This window comes from Aquarana catesbeiana, linkage group LG07 (genome assembly GCF_042186555.1).
Source record: "Aquarana catesbeiana isolate 2022-GZ linkage group LG07, ASM4218655v1, whole genome shotgun sequence".
Lineage (NCBI taxonomy): Eukaryota > Metazoa > Chordata > Amphibia > Anura > Ranidae > Aquarana > Aquarana catesbeiana.
The window spans coordinates 299,783,678-299,806,067 of record NC_133330.1 but is presented as its reverse complement, the minus strand read 5'-3'; the positions used below and the strand labels follow the sequence as shown (position 1 = coordinate 299,806,067).

Below are 22,390 nucleotides of genomic sequence, written 5' to 3'. Positions count from 1 at the left end.
AACTTTAAAGTCACTTCCTGTTTATGTTTTGTCCCATGCTCTTATGTGTGGAACAATAGTTTATTCACAGAGATGAGCTGACCACTAGAGGGAGCCAACCATTAATCTAATAGCATTACATACTGCCTATAATTAGATGGCATAAATCCCAGCGCTACACATATTTCTGCACTATATGCACTATAGTGTACACTACATACGCCTGCACTATATACACTATTTTTGTACATTACATACTTCTGCACTAGATACACTATACTGCACATTACATAGTGATGTTTATTTGTTAAAAAATGATAGTGCTAAGGTTTATATATGTTTGTTAGACTCTTACTTGTGGCACAGCAATTTAAGCATATTTTATGCAAGAATGCATTTGTTTTATTTAAGCCCCTTTCACTGTTAACGCAAATGGCCACACCCACTGTTCACCACGGCACGTTGCGCATGCATGTGCCGCATTACTACTCCCCTGGGGCACACAGAGGTGTCTCAGGTATTTTACAATTTCATTGTGTATACTACAAAAGAAATTCCATGCGCCGCTGAAGTGTTCGGCTCTGAGAAAAGGTGGCAACCCTAATTGTAAGCTTTTTATTCTTTTTTCTTTTAGTGATTGTGCTGGGTTTTTTGTGAAATCATGTTATAACCATGTACCCCCACACCTAATCACCTAGTTGTTATCTATAAAGCAATTAATGTCTAATAATGTAGAATCAGACATTAATTGCATTATAGATAATTATTAGGTGTGAGGGTACATGTTTATAATATGGTTTCATATATATCATTTTTTGATTTTATATTATTTTATATATTTTGTATGTGTGTAAATATATATATATATAGAGAGAGAGAGAGAGAGATTTCAGGGCAGGTCTTAAACAGCAAGGGGTGTGGCCTTGACAGAAAGGGGTGGGTCATATTTAAATTAGGGGGTACAGGAGTTTAGTCAGGCCTAGGGCAGCACAAAACCTAAATACACTACTGCGAATAGTAATACCTAAATGACTAAAATAAACATTGCCTTTAAATGACCTTATTTGTATTTCATTTTGGCCTTTTCTCCTGCTTCCCCAGGCACTCTCCCAAGGACACCTTGTACAGATTTGCCTTTATAACAAAAAAAACAATATCACAGATAATTTTATTAGGTCAGCAGGAAGAGGGTTATGAAGCTGCAGCGCACACATAAACCATGTCCCATTGCAGCAGAACTGAGTACAATGCAATGCCTGTGACTGGTGACGTAGGTGAAGGTTCCATCTCCGTAGGTGGACCTTTGTGTACAGCTGATACTAAGTCAATAAGCTTATGGGTGGTCGGGTTAAACCTCCATCATCAGCACTTCTCTCTAATGGGAAAACAAAAGGAGAGGGCCAGTGAAAATTACATCCAAAAAATTAATCAAACGAACTTGGACTGCGTGTGACCTCGGCAACAAGCATTGTTGATTGTGAGATTCCACAGACATAAAACGGGCTTGCTGGTCTGGGATTTTCCTCCGATATCTAAATATATTATTTTTGTTTTACTCTCATTAAAACTTTTGGCAAGGGAGAGACCAAAACTGCATTAATTCGATAAATGGAAGCTGTCAAAGAGTTATTTATTATGCTCATCTGTTTCCTATATGGTACAGTGTAACTAAAGTCAAAACTTTTTTTTTTTTTTTTAGCTTTGGATAGGAAGTGGAAAAACCCCTGTAAATTTGCTGTTTGCAGCCTTCATTCAGTTGTGGAGATTCCCCTTCACTTCCTGTCTGAAAGATGCAGCAGGAAGTGAGCAAAAAACTCTCCAAAGTGAGAGGAAATCCCCTTTCCGACAGATGTCACAAGAACAGGGGTGCCTACTGGAAGAATGCCTCTTTTTTTCCTGTTCAGGTGGAAGAAAGACTTATATTTGCCACAATATCCTTTTTTTTGTTTCTTCCAAAAGCTTGGATGAATTCTCAAAAACAAACCAAATCACATAGCTCTCATCCAGACCATACTCCTTCTATTTTCATATGACTAAACTCCTGTTGAGGGATTAAACATGTCAGAAAAGGAGCAGGATCTGGAGATATTGTATCCACTTGACCTCCATAAGTCATATATAATGGCCTAAAACAAGCTGTAGCCATGAGCTTGGTACCATTCTTCTCAGCCGACTCTTGGTTTTTCAGTGCTTTGCTGAACGCCTTGCAAACACAGAACTGTGACAAGCAAAACAGACCATTGGGACCTTTAAGCTTGTTTGCTGTACTGCACTTATGTGCATGACATTCAAGCTCCATGATGAGCAATATTACCCATCGGTCTACTCTTGGAAGCCCTTATCTGTGTTTATATTTCGACAGATATTTTCTGGCAAACACTAAGGGCCCAATCACATCTATGCTACATGTTAATGCAAGCGTTACCACAACATGTGACAATGCACATTAGACCTGTTAGTGTGTTGTGGTGTCATTATTTTTCTATGGGAACCCATTGCAATAAAGGAACGCATTACCACCGCATCAGAAAAAAATTGGATAGAAGCCATTGAATTGGATACTTAGATTTCCGAGAGGTAGCATGTTGCTGAACATGTAGAAGATGGGTCGGAGATGCAGCAAGTATCACTGTGGTGAAAAAACGTAGCACTAACTGAAGTACACAAATATTGTGATATATGTGCCAAGTAACAATAAATAATGGAAAAGACTCAAAAGTTCATCTGTAAAAAAACATCCATCTACAAATGATAATGATAAACCAGGGAAGAAATCTCTAGCATTCAAAATTGTAAAACAACTGGAAAGTGAATGTCCAACTGTGTAAACAAAATTGTCCAACACCAGATGGTAAAAATCCAAGAGGGGTGGAAATGGGAAACAACTCCATCAGTAGAGGCAACATCAAAATGGAAAATCTTCAATAACTGAATGACATATGATTGCTCTTACCAGAACGGGTGGACTCTAATGTCAGCAACATAGAGTCATATAGGCAGTGTGCCGCACAGGGCAGATATATAGATTTCCAGGTGGTTCGGACCTCTAAGGTGGGATCCAGGGGAACCGAGGGTGACCTCCAAATCAATCTCCAATCCTAGGACCGTCAGGGTTGGATCTTGATGGTAAGTTCACCAAAACAACGTATCCACTCACATCAGGATAGTATGTGGTGAAAAAAATTGCTTCCACATAGTGCAGGTCAAAAAGGGTATTATATTTCTAAAAACCAACTAATGGATAAAAAGTGATCACAAATAGATGAGGGCAATGTGGAGAGTGATAAAACGGCCGTGAACTAACAGCTACAGCTCTGACGGGGCTCAGTGATAGAGCTGCCGGAGCTGTGTATATTTACTAGCAACTCTGTCATACAGCCCTTCAGTGCTTATTGTTCATTTATAATAATAATAAAAGGTCAGTCTGCTTGGGGGGGGGGGGGGGGTTTAATGCTGGCTATACACCCCCTCCACAGGAACATCCATAAATTGGGCTTCAGACTGGGGTGTAGCAATAGCCAACATTGACATAAATAAAGAGGTGCTTTTAATCTGCAATGAGGCCATCGATCAGAATGGGATTGGATGCTACAGATACTTTGTTCTCTCGTGAATTTATTTAAAGTTTACACATATTCATGGGAGTACTTCTTTAAAAACAAACCTCAGGGCTGAAGATCCAATGGAACAGACACAAGAGGGGCAGCAGCCAGATTGCTTTTTTTATTCTTCCAGGCAAAAAAAAAAGTTAAGACAAGATTAGTTGGTCATGGGCAAAACTTTTATCTTTTCTTTGTTCCTTTTTCCATTATTCATCTCTTGAATGAATGCAGCCTTGATCAGAGGAAACTCTTTTGGTCTGGTGAAGAAGTGGTTAAGCAGTTGTTTAGTTCCAGAACTAGAAATAAAAGTAGAGATATTTTATTACATATGGCCTATTTAGCATGAAACTGCATTTGATATTAACTACAAATGGTTCCAAAATTCCAAACGAAAGATTTGTTTAAGTAAAACAAAATTAGGCCTTTTATTTATGAAATTTTGACCTGTTTGGAGCGTTCGCATTTATGTTCTCTGAAGGCTTAAATACAATGCACATGTGGGTGACACTATAGTGAATGGATACAATTTAAAATAATAAAAAGCTCCATCTTGTACCAAATAAGTTTATACAGAGTAGAAGTTCTCTAATGCACAAAAACATTTTTTCAATATCAAATAAATGCTCTTTTATAAAAGAAGAAAAAATATATCTCTTACTCCCCCTCCCCTTCCTGGTCTCTGCAATGCTTATGTTGCATACTGCCAGCAAAACTCCGATGACAGCTTTTTTTCGGAAAATGCGACCGTGTGTATGCTCCATCGGTCTTTTACTGGTGGAATTCCAGCCAGCAAAAGATTGGGAGCAGGTTCTCTATTTTTCGGTCGGGAAAAGTTCCTATCCGAAAATGCGATCGTCTGTACAAATTCCGACGGGCAAAATTCCTATGCATGCTTGGAAACAATTCGACGCATGCTCGGAAGCATTGAACTTAATTTTCTTGGCTCGTCGTAGTGTTGTACGTCACCGTGTTCTTGACGGTCGAAAGTTCAGAGAACTTTTGTGTGACCGTGTGTATGCAAGGCAAGCTTGAGCGGAATTCCGTCGTAAAAACCATCAAAATCCGCTTGTGTGTACGGGGCATAAGTGCGGTGCAGTCTTTACTCACTTAAAATGTATCCAAAGCCATAACTTTTTTTTTAGTTTTGGTTACTTTGTTTAGATTTTTATGCAGTGGCAAAACTACTGCCATAGCAGTTCAAGGGGTTGCTATGGGACCTGGACCGAGTAGGGTGTCTTGTTGGGGCTTGCACGGTCCCCAAGTATAAGTAGCAGTGGGTGCTTCTGCAGTTAATCTGATTCGACTGGGTAGACACAGAGCGGGAAGAGGAAATTATCCAAGTTGTACTACTAGTTTTTCGTGCAGCTCGGACTGATGACATGATCTAACGTAGAGCCTGGCAGAGGAACTAGTAGAAGATGACTTCTTCTGCCCGCTCTGTGTTTACAATCAATCAGGTGAGCTAACATACAATATCTGGGTGTAGGTGGAGTGAACAGAGAGTTCACCCCCAAAAGGGTAAATTAGAAACCGCAAGCCATCTAACTAGTTTTTCCCACTTTGGTTCCTGGGCACTTAACCTGTTCACACCTGGAACCAACACACACCAGTGTTGCATTTTCACCTTCTCAAGATGATTAGCCATTGCAGGATCGGGGTGCAGAACATGCCCCATACCTCACCAGTGTCCCATGGCTCTACCTGGACACACAACATTGGACACATACTGGTACTCAGTATTACTAATTCTCTTTGCCATGAAGGCTCACACATCAGGAAGCCACCGCTTTATATTAATACAAGGCCTTGCCCTAGTGACCACCCAGACCAGGTCCCTAGGTAAATCCTGTGCCACAGCAGGGCCCAGTATGACTATTCCACTGTGAGATGGGGGGACATAAAGTGCAACTGTCCTCTCACCCAACAGGACCACGGCCTCCCGTCTGGAAGTTGATGCAGAGAAAGCATAGGAAACATTGGCAAACATCAGAGGGAAAGATTAGGGTCAGTTAGGAAACTGAACTTTAATACTGAATTTCTATCACTTTGGGAAATCAGTCTCTTTTCCGCCTTCTTTTTTGTGTTCTTATTATTGGAAGATTTTTGTCTTTCATTTTATTTTGTGGTTTATCAGTGGTCAGTTTTAACTTCTATTCTGTTCACAGCAAAACGGTTTAATTATTTATTTTTCTTTGTAGCAAGGCTTACCTTTTAAAAAATGGGCTTTTGATTCATGGGTTGGTATTTTGGGGTTTACATTTATTGTGGGGGTATACTAGTTTCTATTTTATGTTGACAGGGCCTTTAATTATTATGCTGCAAGGCTTGCCTTTAAAAATGTAGGCTTTTAATCTATGGGCGTTTTTTGGGGATTTACACTTCATTGGTGTTTTCTTTTTTAGTTTTTACTTTACAATGATATGACTTTTTTTTTTTAATTTGGTGTGCTCAAAGTGGAACATTCACTTGTTGCTGATTATCTTCTTGAAACTGCCTTTTGTTTGCAGCGCACCACTGCATTGTTTAATGAAAAAAAAATGTGCTCCTAAACCACCTTGCATCATATCACTCACATTCACCGCACCTCCCTATACCCAGGGCTTTTTTTCTTAGAGAATAGGTGCAGGAACTCCCCCCTTGTCTCTGCCCCCTACCCACCTCCGAAAACTGTTCCTTAATTTCACCCACTGCCTTTTTAGAGAATGAAGAATCAAGTATCATTTTATGGAGCTAAGTAGTTTGTGTGGTATTTCTAAATGATTTCAAGAAAAAAGCAATAAAATACACCCCAATGCAACAAGCAACAATATACCCTCTAGCAGGAATAGTTCCACCCCAGCAATAACAGACTCCTGGTAGCAACAACAGATCTCCCAGCAGTCAGCATTAATAAACCTTCCAGCAGTCAGCAATATTAGACCCCTCCCTTAACAGTAGATCCCTCCCAGCAACAAATGATCCCTCAGAAATATATACCCCCATCCCTCCTAGTGACAATAGAACCCTTGCCAGCAACAATAGAACTCCCCCCAACAACAAAAGACCCCTGCACAAAAATAGATCCCACCCAGCAACAATAGATCCCCAGCAGCTAGCATCAATAAACCCTCCAACACACCCCAGTACCCCAGCAGCTAGCATCAATAAACACTACAACACACCCCAGCACCCTTTGCCATTACATATATTCAGTGCTGGAGGTACTGGAACTGTATTCCTGCTGAAAAAAGTCCTGCCTATACACACAGATATAGTAAAAGTTCTGCATGCAATAGTTAGGCCTACTATCCCTAATTATAACTGTGCTGCTGGGAAGTTTTACACTGCTGTATCCTCTGCAGTATCTTAATTGTTGTAGTAAAACCCCAGCCTGTGTTCTTCGTCTCTAGAAGATTTCAGCCTGGCCTTGCTTATTAAGATTATCCTGCTGCTGGACAATTGTACACTGTGCAGTCTCCTAACTCTTGTAGTAAAACACCCACCTGTACTTTTTTCTCTAGTACATTTCAGCCAATTAACCCTCATTAAAAATGTCCTGCTGCTGTCCAATTTCACACTGATCTATCTTCTCTGGTTTTTTAATTCCTATTGAAATTGGCCAGCAGCAGGTCATTTTAGATCAGTGTTAACAGGGACAGCCACAGTGAACTACTGGTCATATTCTATCTGCTGGCCACATCAGGTCTGTTACTATTTGCTGTTGAAGAAAGTTGAATTTTTATTTTATTTTTTATCTGAAGTGAATCAGATTGGGGTGCTGCTGCTGTATGTAAGCCAAACTGTTAATGATTGGAAGCTGGTGGGACGGACTCCCAATCATGTGACCATGTGTGACTACAGTGTTCTAGAGATTGGGAAGTCAGTCCCACCTCCCGGTGTGTATTTTCCATGTTGCCCTCAAAGCCACATGAAGACCTTCTTTTCAAAATGTGTTCATCATGATATGGTACATGTTTCCTGTGGCAATGCCCGATTTGCCATATTATTTTTTTTTTAACCATAGTTTTCCTATTGGCCATAAAAATGTCCAGAATGTAACTATAATTTAACCCCCAAATCTACAATGGGATTTACACAGGGAGGGTTAGTGATAGGGTTACATAAAGGGTTATTGTGGGGGTTGCAGGGAGGGTTAGTGTTGAGGCCTGGGAGGGTTAGTATGTGGATTACAAGGGGGGTTAGTGTTAGGGGTGCAGGGAGGGTTAGTATGCGAGTCACAGGGAGAGTTAGTAAAAGGGTTACAGAAAGTGTTAGTGTGGGGGTTGCAGGTAGGGTTAGTATTGAGAACCGGGAGTGTTTGTATGGGGGATACAGGGAGAGTTAGTGTTAGGGTTTTAGAGAGGGTTTGTATGGGGGTCACAGGGACGGTTAGTATTAGAGTTTTAGGGAGGTTTAGTATGGGGGATACAGAGAAGGCTTGTCTTAGGGTTTTAGGGAGGGTACGTATGGGGGTCACACGGAGGATTAGTGTTAGGGTTTTAGTGAGGTTTAGTATGAGAGTCACAGGAAAGGTTAGTGTTAGATTTACTGAAAGGTTTAGTATGTGGGTTGTAGGGAGGGTTAGTATTGGGGACTGGGAGGATTAGTATGCGGATTTCGAGAAGGGTTGGCGTAAGGGGTGCAGGGAGGGTTGGTATAAAGGTTACATGGAGGATTGGTGTTAGGGTTTTGGGAAGGTTAGTGTTCACGGGGTCACAGGGAGGGTTAGTGTTCACGGTTTTAGAGAGGGACAGTATAGGGGTCAAAGGGAAGGTTAGTGTTAGGGTTTTAGGGACAGTTAGTATTGGGTCACAGGGAGGGTTAGTGTTCGTGTTTAAGGAAGAGTTATCATGGGGATCACAGAGAGAGTTGATGTTAGGGTTTTAGGGAAGGTTAGTATGGGCGATACAGGGAAGGCTAGTTTTAGGGTTTTAGGGAGGGTTATCATGGGGATCACAGGGAAGGCTACTGTTAGGGTTTTAGGGAGGGTAAGTATAGTGGACACAGGAAGGGTTAGTGTTAGGATTTTTGGCAGTGTTAGTATGGGGTCATAGGGGGGTTAGTGTTAGATTTACAGAGAGGGCCAGTATTAGGATTACAAGGAAGGTTATTATGAGGGTTAGGGTTCCAGGGAAAATTTGCATTAACATTAGAGGGATATACAGTATGCTGAAATTTCTGTATGTTGACATGCATTTAGCCATTTAAGTTCATACAATCCTTTCAAAAGATAAAGGTCAATATAAGACATCTACAAAGCTTGTCAGTACTGTACATGTGATTGATAGAGTGAATGAACCCTCTGGGTTTCTTTTCCTCAACCTTGAGACTTTTGCCCTCCTACAGTGCAGCTTTCCCTACCTACCACCCCTGTCCAGTGGCAGATATCTTGGCATAGCTGCTCTAAGGCAGGACTTTATAATAGTTTAAAATGGATGGCCAGTTTACAAGCTAAAAAGCTAAAGTACAGGCATATATGTTCAAAGCAAATAGGTATAATTACCTGATTTTAGGTTGGAATCGGTATCATCCAATCACTCATACAGCAGAGCTCAGAACAGAATACAGGTGAAGCAGCACAAGAAGCCAATCAGTTGCACTGAAATGTTTATGTGCTACAAATTTACAATGCTGACAGTCGAGAGCAGAGTGACACGGTGATAAGTACATCAATCTGCTGCTTTCCCGTCCCTGTTCCTGTCACAGACTGGGGCAAGGACAACACTTAGTTGTATTACCTAACTGCAATTAGGAAAAAATCGGTTTTCCACATTTGCTGAGTCATCTGGCAGGTCTGTATAAATCTTAGGACTGGATGGGCAGAAATACAAACCCACTGACAGGTAAACAGTTCTTAAATATATTTCATCTCTGTAATTAGCTTCAAAGCAGAAATTAACACTCTAAATCAACATTGACTATGTTTAATCTCTATACTGCTAGCCTAAGTAAATGGATAGGAAGGTATATTATACTTAACTGTTTTAAATGTTTTTTTTTGTTGTTGTTGTTTTTTAAGTCCTTTAGTTACTTCCTGGTTTCTGGCCTAGGCCAAAATGATGTCATACATCCCAGGAGGCTTTATGGTCATTTTATTTCTTACATCTGGAGGAGGGGAAGAGAGGCTTTCTCTAGCGAAGCACACCCTCCTGCTTGCATGCTCGAGCAGCTAAGGGAAGATGGATTCTAGGAAGTAAATGCTACATTAATCACCTGCCCCTACTGAAGATGGCTGTGGCTAGAAATGCTAGAGGGGTGTTTTTCAAAGTGATTAAAAAAAAAAAAAAAAGCACTGAGACATGGATGGACGAGTGAGTTTGCTTTGCATATTAAAAATGAATGAAATAGTGTTGCGGTGCTCAGAAATAGTTGAGTTCCGCTTTAAGGAGTGAAATGTTTGTGTTCTGTAGGATTATGGTCAGGAAGTCGGCTATAAGTAGGAAAAATCTTCATTTTTATTATATTCCATTCTAACACACTTCTGAACTCTTTACCTTGAATGTCATTAAAATCTCTGACGTAAACCGCTCCGTAATGTGCTCAGTGTCCGTTGAACCTCAGATCTGCTAACGTTACACAACACAGCTGTTCCTCGCTATTTTATTTACCTTGATAAGAACATGAAAAAGCCTTCCTTTCATCCAGATGTTTTGAATCCTGGACTTTTCCCATGTAGTGAACCTTGCTGATGATATCCAATTAGATTGGTATGGAATTACGCGGTGCCTTATTGACGTGATAGCCTGTATAATGAGAGTAGGGATTAGAATTTGCACCAGCCATCGGGCAGGTGATTTTCTGCAGACCTGCTAGCTCTCTTTTCCGAATTTCGGATGAAGAGTTCCTACACTTTCCTTGGGCTATTGGGTAACACAATAAAAACTCATTTGTTCCAGGAAAGCCTCTGGGCTTCCAGGGTGCCATGTACAATAAGAGCCATCCAGGAGATGTGCACCCCGCTCATTATGTTACCTAATGACTTTTCTGCCTGTGCATCGGCAGATCTTGAAAGAATAATCGTGTTACGGGGAGTATTCTTCCAGCTTTACTCTATGCCATGACTTCATCTTTTAACAATGAAGATTTGCAGCTGCATGTTGCTCATACAGGTCAGGCAATGAAACAAATTAACCGTAAGAAGGGGAAAACATTTTTTTTTTTTTTGAACCCTTGGGGGGGATCTATAGGGGGACTTTCAAGATCTAAAAGTTCCTTAAAGTTAAACTGACACTAAACTCTGGTTTAAAAAAAAAATAAAAACTATATTCTAGTATATATTTTTAACTCAAAAGGTCTCTTCTATTGCTCTCAGCCTTTTCTAAAACTCCAAATTCATTTTCTTGTGCTGCTGTGATCCAACTGGTGGCTACGTTCCTTCTCCGTGGTCCCATTGAATGTAGGAACGTAGCCACTCTCACTTGCTTCCTCCCAAGATGGACTGTGGACTATGGGGTTTGTTGTGTGTGTAGAGCAGTCCACATGGCCGCAACTAACGTGTGCTGCTTATTCCAAGCATACTTACCTGAGCCCAATCCAGTGTTGTGCCCAAGAGCAGCACCTCTCTCTGCTCTCTCCTTCCTCATAGGCCCAGAGACAGCAGCCATTGGCTCCTGCTGCTTTCAATCACAGCCAGTGAGGAGGGAGCGAGGGGATGATCTTTGCTCCATATGTCAATAGACACACAGAGCGAAGCTCAGGATAGAGCCTGCACAAGTACCCTCATAGCAAGTGGCTCACTATGGTAGACACTTGGGGGGGTGGGGCGCACTGACAGGGGATCCCAGAAAAGGAGGATCAGGGCTGCTCTGTGCAGAACCATTAGGCTGGGCTCACATCTCTGTGCGGAGCAGTTAACAGCAGGGGTCCGGTGCATCCCTGTTCACCGTTTCAGGTCTGATTTCGGTCCTGTGCAATCCACTCCGCAGCCGTCACGGAGCTGTGTAAACCGGCTCCATTGAGAGCCGGTCACAGGTTGCTGAGCCAGGACTCAAGGATATTGGTGACATTATTTTGGTTATTGATGTCACACCCATATTGGGTAAGGCGTTTTCTAAGGACAGGAGGGTTCCGGGAAGCGGTAAAGGCCTTGGCTGAGCTATAACCACAAGCGTGAATGACCTCTTGTAGAGAGAGGTCATTTGGAGCTGGTAAGCAGACATTCCTGCCTTTGGTGGTGGGATTGGGGCACAAGATCACTTTCTATGGTGTTGGATGGTGGCGATGAACAACAAGATTATCAATACTTGGAAATAAGATTTATTGTCACATAACTTGTGGACACTTTTTTCATCACTGGTTTTTGAATATATTGTTTTTTAATCTAGCGCAACTCGTAACACTTATCCAATTTTTGAACTGTACATATGTCTTATAGGAGAGTTGCTGCTTACAGTAAATAAGTAATTGGTGTAGAGTTTTTTTTCATAATTTTTTTGTTTTTAGCAGTAAAAAACCTGGTGTTCTAATCCATCTCCACTCTTTACAAAACTATAAAAAGTTTTGCCTTTGGTTACACTCTATATAACACTTACAGGTCTTGTCCCTCCCCCAGCTTGTGTCTGTACAGTGAAAAGAGAGGCGTGAGACTGATTATCTCATCTGTATGTCACTCTTCTTTCTCCTCCTGTCAGCACGTCCTTTGTTAGCACGTGAACAATGCAGCACAATTGACTGGCTCCTTGTGGTGCTTCTCCCTTTCCCTGTCTAACCTCTGTTGTACAGGGGAATGCAGGAGCCAGATACAATGTATAATTCAGGTGCTTTTTCTGGCTCTATTTGACTTTCTGCAGCTTCTAAACACTGAAGCTGAACACCATATAAAGCTCACAGTCTGCAGTCAAATCAGAGCTGCCTGTGTTCCCAAAGAAGAGATTTCCCATTCTATTTGAAAGCTGTTACCTGCACAGGAAGTAAGAGTCAGGCCCCTTTCACACTTATACAACTTGTCCCACGATTTTTTACTGAAAAATCGTATGACAAGTCATTCTCCATGATTTTCAATGACTACCATTCATATTGGCACGACTTTAAGTCCTGCCGACTTCAAAGTAGTCCCTGCACTACTTTGGTCCAACTTCCATACGATTTGTACTCCATATACCTCAATGTTAAAGCCTCAAGTAGCATGCAAATCGTACCTGAATAATATAGACACAATTTCAGCACTACTTTGTAAGCACAAGCTGAGAATGGTTAATGCCAAAGTTGTGGCAAAGTCGTACAAAGTAGTACTGCTCCCAAATCGTGGCAAAATCGCAGTAAAATCACGGCAAAATAGCGGCCACGAAATCGCGTTAAAATCGCGCGACTTTGAAGTCGTATAAGTGTGAAAGGGACCTAAATATCTCCCTCACACACTGCATAATGTCCTGATGGAGGTTATAACCCTTCTTAGCTCTATCAGACGTCTTCTTTCCATCACTGAAGCCTTAGCACTTCAAAGTCTCGTTCACATGGGCAGCCAGGGCGCAGTTACCAACCTGCCACCTAAAGAAGGGCATGCAGCTGCTCAGGGGTGTACACATGCAAATAGCACTGCATTGTGGCTTTGGAAAAAAATGATACAGCATGTCGCGTTTGCCGGGCGGTACTGGCACTGAACATGACCTTATTAAGTGTATGGGCCTGCGCTGCAACCCCCCTGCAACTGCGTGTAATGATCATGGTGGCAGCACAATGCACAATGGTGCAAGATTTACAGGGTTAAAACAGGTAGTGAGGATGCCACCTCCTCACCCCTCAAACTCCTCTGAAAAGCAATCTATATATATATATATATATATATATATATATACAGTATATATATATATATATATATATATATATATATTATTAGAAAGGCGATTTCTTCCCATTATGTCATCATATCTAACTGAAGATCTCATCCTTTCCATAGGCTATATGTGTCTTTGTAGTTGCTGTGTTGGGAAAATCTTTTCAAGCTTACTAGCTGTCTCTGGAGGTGTGCCCGGAGGTGCTGACATCATGATGACTGATGCAACCTAGAGTCCTGTATTCACACCTAGCTGAATGAGAAGAGATCAGATTATAGCGATAACATTCAGTCCATCAAATATTCTAAAGTGAATATCTCTTGAAGGGAATGTGTGATCTTTTCAAATATATATATATATATATATATATATATATATATATATATATATATATATATATATATTTGCAATAAAAAGTATGTGAACCCTTTTGGAATGATATGGATTTCTGCACAAATTGGTCATAAAATGTGATCTGATCTTCATCTAAGTCTCAACAATAGACAATCACGGTCTACTTAAACTAATAACACACAAAGAATTAAATGTTACAATGTTTTTATTGAACACACCATGTAAACATTCACAGTGCAGGTGGAAAAAGTATGTGAACCGCTAGACTAATGAGATCTCCAAGAGCTAATTGGAGTGAGGTGTCAGCCAACTGGAGTCCAATCAATGTGATGAGATTGGAGGTGTTGGTTACAGCTGCCCTGCCCTATAAAAAACACACACCAGTTCTGGGTTTGCTTTTCACAAGAAGCATTGCCTGATGTGAATGATGCCTCACACAAAAGAGCTCTCAGAAGACCTACGATTAAGAATTGTTGACTTGCATAAAGCTGGAAAGGGTTATAAAAGTATCTCCAAATGCCTTGCTGTTCATCAGTCCACGGTAAGACAAATTGTCTATAAATGGAGAAAGTTCAGCTCTGCTGCTACTCTCCCTAGGAGTGGGCGTCCTGTAAAGATGACTGTAAGAGCACAGTGCAGACTGCTCAATGAGGTGAAAAAGAATCCTAGAGTGTCAGCTAAAGACTTACAAAAGTCTCTGGCATGTGCTAACATCCCTGTTAGCGAATCTACGATACGTAAAACACTAAACAAGAATGGATTTCATGGGAGGATACAACAGAGGAAGCCACTGCTGTCCAAAAAAAACATTGCTGCACGTTTACAGTTTGCACAAGAACACCTGGATGTTCCACAGCAGTACTGGCAAAATTTTCTGTGGACAGATGAAACCAAAGTTGAGTTGTCTGGAAGAAACACACAACACTATGTGTGGAGAAAAAGAGGGACAGCTCTCCAACATCAAAACTTCATCCCAACTGTGAAGTAGGATGGTGGGGGCATCATGGTTTGGGGCTGCTTTGCTGCGTCAGGGCCTGGACGGATTGCTATAATCGAAGGAAAAATGAATTCCCAAGTTTATCAAGACATTTTGCAGGAGAACTTAAGGCCATCTGTCCACCAGCTGAAGCTCAACCGAAGATGGGTGTTGCAACAGGACAACAACCCAAAGCATAGAAGTAAATCAACAACAGAATGGCTTAAACAGAAGAAAATATGCCTTCTGGAGTGGCCCAGTCAGAGCCCTGACCTCAACCCGATTGAGATGCTGTAGCATGAAAGCGATTCACCCCAGACATCCCAAGAATATTGCTGAACTGAAACAGTTCTGTAAAGAGGAATGGTCAAGAATTACTCCTGACCATTGTGCACGTCTGATCTGCAACTACTGGAAACGTTTGGTTGAAGTTATTGCTGCCAAAGGAGATTCAACCAGTTATTAAATCCAAGGGTTCACATACTTTTTCCACCTGCACTGTAAATGTTTACATGGTGTGTTCAATAAAAACATGGTAACATTTAACTCTTTGTTTGTTATTAGTTTTAGACTGTGATCTATTGTTGTGACTTAGATGAAGATCAGATCACATTTTATGACCAATTTGAGCAGAAATCCATATTATTCTCATTCCAAAAGGGTTCACATACTTTTTATTGCAACTGTATATATATATATATATATATATATATATATATATATTTTTTTTTTTTTTTAATTCCTATATTTATATATATATATGCCCATATTTTTGATACATTTATCTTAAGATTTTTTATTGACCTCAATTTTTTTTTTTTAAAGCTGTGTTAGTATGCCTAATTTGTAATACACATGGGGGGGGGGGGTATATGGGCAAACCATAATGTATCATTACACATGCAGAGTGCAGGGTATACTTACTGCTTTGCATTGCTGCACAATAGTTATGCTTCACTGCTCCATCCCACAATGTCTATATATCAGGTGGATCAGTTGGACAACTCACTGAAAACAACTATGTGGCTAATCTAATCTGAGTCAAATATAGAACTCCCTCTAGTGGATATTCTTTACATTTGTATAGTTATTACAATAATACAAATATGGAAGCTCAAACTTGGACAGATGTGAAAGGTAAACACTGCAGTAACAACTCAAAGCATTCACTGAACATATGTTATTTCCCATTAAAGCCTAACTTCACCTTTATGGCATATTCTACCCATTACATACTTTCGTGTGTGTGTGTTTTTTTTTTTTTTAATTTATATTTAACTGCTTTTCTTTCCCATTTTCCCCAATTTGTTATTTTGCTTTGCCCTTTTGTTTGTTCCAAAGTGATCCGATCTTCCGTCATCTCTCCAGACCCTTCCCCGCTTACTTCCATAGTCGGGAATCCCGCCTTCAGCCCTGGACTACATGACCCCATATTCCGGGACTTAAAATCTGCTGGCTTGTTCCAGGCCCAGCATTTTGTAGTGGATGGACGTTGGGCTACCAGACAGAAAACTGCAGTTGATCTGACCTTTGCAAGATTGGCAGCAACTACAGCTGGCTCACTTCCTTGGTTCTTTACCACCCCTTTGGACGTAGGCTATGTTCAAGCTCTTATGTCTGGTAAAATCTCCATTGCGCCATGCGGTCTCTCAAACCTGTCTGCTTGTGACCCCGTTGCCGACCTTTTGACTTCCATAAATTTCCAAATGGTAGAGAGACATGGGGTTGAACTTTATGGATAAACAAGTAGAGAGAATTCTCCTGTTCTCTTATAAAACTTCTATCTGTTCCATCATGAATTGGGCTTCAAAGTGTTAACTGTGGTATTGCATACCTGTTAAACTCCACAAGATGTTCTTTCAATGACCAAATACCTGCTGGAGATGTGGAGAGGAGACTGGTTCCCGTCTTCATATTTTCTGGTCCTGCCGTTTACTGCATTCATTATGGAAGGGGGTTCACCATATAACCCAGAAATTTAATGACCGTGAGCTACCTGTGAAGTAGGGTGGTGGGGGCATCATGGTTTGGGGCTGCTTTGCTGCGTCAGGGCCTGGACGGATTGCTATAATCGAAGGAAAAATGAATTCCCAAGTTTATCAAGACATTTTGCAGGAGAACTTAAGGCCATCTGTCCACCAGCTGAAGCTCAACCGAAGATGGGTGTTGCAACAGGACAACAACCCAAAGCATAGAAGTAAATCAACAACAGAATGGCTTAAACAGAAGAAAATATGCCTTCTGGAGTGGCCCAGTCAGAGTCCTGACCTCAACCCGATTGAGATGCTGTAGCATGAAAGCGATTCACACCAGACATCCCAAGAATATTGCTGAACTGAAACAGTTCTGTAAAGAGGAATGGTCAAGAATTACTCCTGACCATTGTGCATGTCTGATCTGCAACTACTGGAAACGTTTGGTTGAAGTTATTGCTGCCAAAGGAGATTCAACCAGTTATTAAATCCAAGGGTTCACATACTTTTTCCACCTGCACTGTAAATGTTTACATGGTGTGTTCAATAAAAACATGGTAACATTTAACTCTTTGTTTGTTATTAGTTTAAGCAGACTGTGATTGTCTATTGTTGTGACTTAGATGAAGATCAGATCACATTTTATGACCAATTTGAGCAGAAATCCATATCATTCTCGTTCCAAAAGGGTTCACATACTTTTTATTGCAACTGTATATATATATATATATATATATATATATATATATATATATATATATAATATATTTAATTTTTTTTTTTTTAATTCCTATATTTATATATATATGCCCATATTTTTGATACATTTATCTTAAGATTTTTTATTGATCTCAATTATTTTTTTTAAAGCTGTGTTAGTATGCCTAATTTGTAATACACATGGGGGGGGGGGGGGGTATATGGGCAAACCATAATGTATCATTGCACATGCAGGGTGCAATGACCAAATACCTGCTGGAGATGTGGAGAGGAGACTGGTTCCCGTCTTCATATTTTCTGGTCCTGCCGTTTACTGCATTCATTATGGAAGGGGGTTCACCATATAACCCAGAAATTTAATGAGCTACCGAGGGACCCTGCTCTTTTCCTTATGCATCACCACAGTTTCTCCAGTAAGGATTATAGGTGCTCCATTCTACAGCTATTGACCACTGCAGCAAAGAGCTGTATTCTGCTCTGCTGTAAGCAGACACAGGTACTGTCCATAGCTGTCTGGTTGAGAAAGGTAGCTGAAATGAATGAACTAGAAAACCTGGTGGCCACAAAGGGGGGCCTGCTAGAAAAGTTTCTCAAAAAATTGTTCTACTGACACAAATTTGTCTATTCTGAGGAATACAAGGCCTTGTTGAAATGAATCGAACATATTGGGGGTCTCACCTGCTGGTCCTGTGGTCCAGGGGGGTTGGTGGAATGATTGGAGCACCCCCATATCTCTTCCTCTTCCACCTTCTTTACCCCTCTTTAGTTTCCCTGTTTTTTTCTCTCTCTTTATCTCTTCGTCACTTTCTCACTTCTGCAATAGATTTTCCTATGTGACTCGGGTTTGCTCTGTGTTAACGCTGGTGTACGATCATCTTGCTGAGTCTCTTTATGCACACGTCATTATGTCTGACGTCTCTGTTATATGGTCTCTGTATCTCCTGTGTAATGCTATCAAATAAAGTATTGGAAAAAAAAGGATCAGCCTTACCTGTGTGTAAGGATTGGAACCCATTCACATGTAAAATGCATACAGGAAAAAAGGGAAATGTATGGTAATTGGTCCATTGAGGTGTGTCGGTCGCCCATTCATCATTAATGGACTACTTTAAAGCACATGCATTAATCTACCACAGCAGACTAGATAAATATGTATGACCCGTAAATGTCTAAGAGTGATTCTATATGAATCTAAAGCATATTGCTGATGGATCCAGTAAGCACATACAAAGGAATGTTTCACAAAAACCTATCCAGTCCACACTTTTACCAGTCCGATACAGCAGAATATAGCATCGGACCAAACTAAATAATTTGCACATTTAGGACTTATCTCAACAAGTTAAAAAAAAAAAAATTAGGTGGAAGGGAGAACTTGCATTGGGGATTGCCTGGTCCTGAGAGATTCATTCCTGATTTTTTTCATTGTTAGGCTCATGTCTTAATAGCAAACTTGTAATCAAGGATTTAATCCTTTTATTTTACTCTTGTTAATCCAGAATTTCTAGTGTTAACATGTGGTCACATCGGTTTAGCACCTGATGGATTATATACATGTACAAGAGATTGGGATTGGGGCATACGTATATCTTATTTCTGTTGCATTGCAGGTCAGTGGCCAGACCTGAACCTAGTGGCTCTCCCCCAGTTTGTGTCTGTTTGTCCCATGTTGGCATTGTGTCCACTGTAGCATTTTCATTTTTCAGAGGAGGTTAGGGACTGTTCATAGAGGAATTACTCTGACACATTTGGCCAACTTAAACACGTGCATAGTTGCCAACAGTCCCAATTTGCCCGTGACATTCCCGGAAATCAGACCAATGTCCCTGTCTGAGCCTGTCCCGGGCAAAATCATGAAAAACTGCCTCTGTCATGGACATCGGGATGTGATGGAGTCCTGGGGCATGGTGGGGGATGCAGGAGCACGTGGAGAGGCAGCCCTGCTTGGTGAGCGGAGTTTGGCTGGCATGGCCAGGACCAGGTGTACGGATGAGACTTCTCTAAAAGACTGCACTGACTGCTCTGATGAGACTGCTCTAATAGACTGCACTGATGAGCCTACACTAATGAGACTGCTCTGATGAACTGCACTGATGGGACTGCTCTGATGAGACTGCACTGATGAGACTGCTCTGATAGATTGCACTGATGAGATTGCACTGATGAGACTGTTCTGATTAGACTGCACTGATGAGACTGCTCTGATGAGATTGAATCAATGAGACTGCTCTGATAGACTGCACTGATGAAACTGCCTGACGAGGCTGTTTTGATGAGACTCGCTGATGAGATTTCTCTGATGAGACTGCGCTGATGAGATTTCTCTGATGAGACTGCACTGATGAGACTACTCTGATAGACTGCACTGATGAGACTACACTTATGAGACTGCTCTGATGAGACTGCACTGATGAGACTGCATTGATGAGACTGCTCTGATTAGACTACTCTGATAGACTGCAGTGATGAGACTGCTCTGATGAGACTGAATCGATGAGACTGCTCTGATAAACTGCACTGATGAAACTGCCTGATGAGACTGCTCTGATAACACTGCGCTGATGAGATTTCTCTGATGAGACTGCACTGATGAGACTGCTCTGATAGATTGCACTGATGAGACTACTCTGATGAGATGGCACTGATGAGACTAAACTGATGACACTGCACTGATGGGCACTGATGAAACTTCACTGATGAGGCTGCACTAATGGGCACTGATGAGACTGCACTGATGGGCTGAATTGATGAGAGTGCACTGACAGGCACTGATGAGACTGCATTGATGAGGCTGCACTGATGGTCACTGATGAAACTGCACTGATCGTAAAGGAGGGCTCTGATGGTAAAGGGGGGACGTTAAAGGTAAAGGGGTTTTTTTTATCCAGCAGTCACTGGACTGTGAGAAATTAGGTTTAAAATTGCACTGCCCAATTTCTCAGTCAGGACAGTGCTACATGTCAGCTAACAACATTCTTTTACTTCTTACTTTTAGACTTTTAGATAGACGTAAAAAAAATGCTGTTAGCTGACATAGATGGTATCTCCTTTTTTCGTGTAGCATTGTCCTGACTGTGAGAAATTGGGCAGTGCACTTTTAAACCCAGTTTCTCACAGTCACTCCCTGCTGATACCATTGCCTCCTTTCACCCAGCTGGCCTGATCAGGTCTGCCTGTCAATTTTTCAGGCGGACCTGATGGGAAGGTCCATGCATCCCTATGGACAGGCGGATGTAAGCAGGCTCTATTTAACCACACCCCCTTTATTAAGCCATGCCCAATATTTAGGATAGCCTAAACCACGCCCATTTTTGCGCATTAATTATTTTAAACACCGGACATGACCACAAAAATAGATGCGCCACCCCAAATTATTCAGACTGCTTGGTCTACATTATCTTTCTGCAAAAAAGTGTCCCTGAAATCTTTTGGGAAATGTTGGCAACTATGCATGTGTTGCAAAGCATGTGAAATAAAAATCTGATACAATAAACATTAATTTTAACATCTAAGACCAGTGGATACCTCAACGCCTTGTATAAATCAGAATTATTTATAAGTATTTCTTAACAAAGTTATTATACAAATTTCAAATGTATTATACATTATTATATTATAACTATATTATACATATAATACATTATATCATTATTAATGATTTAATTATATAAAGCTAAAAATTTTAATTTTTTTTATAATTGTTATATATTTATATTAGTATTATATTTTATAGTTTATTACAATAATGTAAATATGTATAAATTATTGTAAATTATAATCAATCTTTATAAATGATTAATTATATTAATAATTAACATGTGTTTTATTTATTATAATTATATTAATTATAAGTAAGTATAAGTCAAAGTTAAAGGGACTATGTCATCAACTTTAAAAAAAAACTGCAGATGCACAGACAAATAATGTATTTTAAATGTAATTAAAGTGTTTTTCCTTTCTATAAATTATTTTTTAATTCACTTGCTATGTGCCTTTGAGTTTGCTAGAAAATATGATTAGGTAATTCCCTAGTGCAGCCTCCTCCCTCCTTTCCCTCTTTTCATCTAGGAGTGTCTAATTACTCTGTGCTGACCCAACTCCTCTGTCCCTCCCCTCACCTACCTACCTAACCTTTTATTTAGCTGCCAGGAAATGAGCAAAGGGAAATACTATAGTGTCATTTGAGTGATAGCTGTAAGTCTGCAGAGATCACATCCAAGATGGCGGCGCCTAGCAGCAATCTTTGTATGTCTACACAAAGGAGGCTTTTACAGGTTAACAACATGCATAAAATATGTTAAAAGCACATACAATATTTTTTTTAAATAAATGGCCTGGCGACAAGCTACCTTGTTCATGACGGCTTTCCAGAGCTTCTTTGACTTAGTGTCTGCTGTCAATGAATATGTTCATTCATTGCGTGAAGCCTGTCCATTATGTGGCCAGTGTTCAGTTTGTTTTGTGCTTTTATCGCACAATTATTAGTTTAGCCCGGATTGTGTTTATCTTCTGTTGTGTTTGGCTCGAAAGTCCAGCAGCTCAAAGAAAGTTCCATATTGATCTCTGCAGACCTCACAGCAGGTAGTGTTGCTGAACCCTTCAATTGTTTATTTTGACTAGTCCTACCATAGCCTCACATAGACTCAATCTGACTTAGTGAATAAGTGAAGGGAATTCACATTACGTTAGCGTCTTAGAACCAGGTCAGGCAACAGTTCTTAAGTTCAGCTGGATAAACTGTCTGTGGAGGACATTTGGCAGGATGGTTAATTGTTTGCTTCCAAAAACTGGAACAATTGTTCTCGGCATGGGAATATCGGTGTATGAAGTTTTTGGTACTAGTTACTTTGCACAAATATTTGTTGCTGACACCTACATATGTATTTCATACTGATGGTTACATGATATATAGACTTGGCAGTTATATCCAAAAACCTTAAAGTTGGCATAGCCAGATGTCCCTGGTTTTTGGTGACAGTCCCCAATTTAAGGCTGTTGTCCCAGGAAAAAAGTGTCCCTGGTTCTCCAATGACG

General features: G+C 40.6%; 1 long non-coding RNA gene across 1 annotated transcript; it reads right to left on the bottom strand.

Annotated features, from left to right (window-relative positions):
- Window positions 1–859: 859 nt before the first annotated feature.
- Window positions 860–21,856, bottom strand: LOC141102571 (uncharacterized). Its single transcript, XR_012235155.1, has 5 exons — window positions 21,706–21,856; window positions 18,035–18,307; window positions 10,169–10,303; window positions 3,644–3,877; window positions 860–1,354 (listed from the first exon to the last, which is right to left on the bottom strand). It is a non-coding gene; the product is annotated as an uncharacterized lncRNA (long non-coding RNA).
- Between the last annotated feature and the right edge of the window lie 534 nt (window positions 21,857–22,390).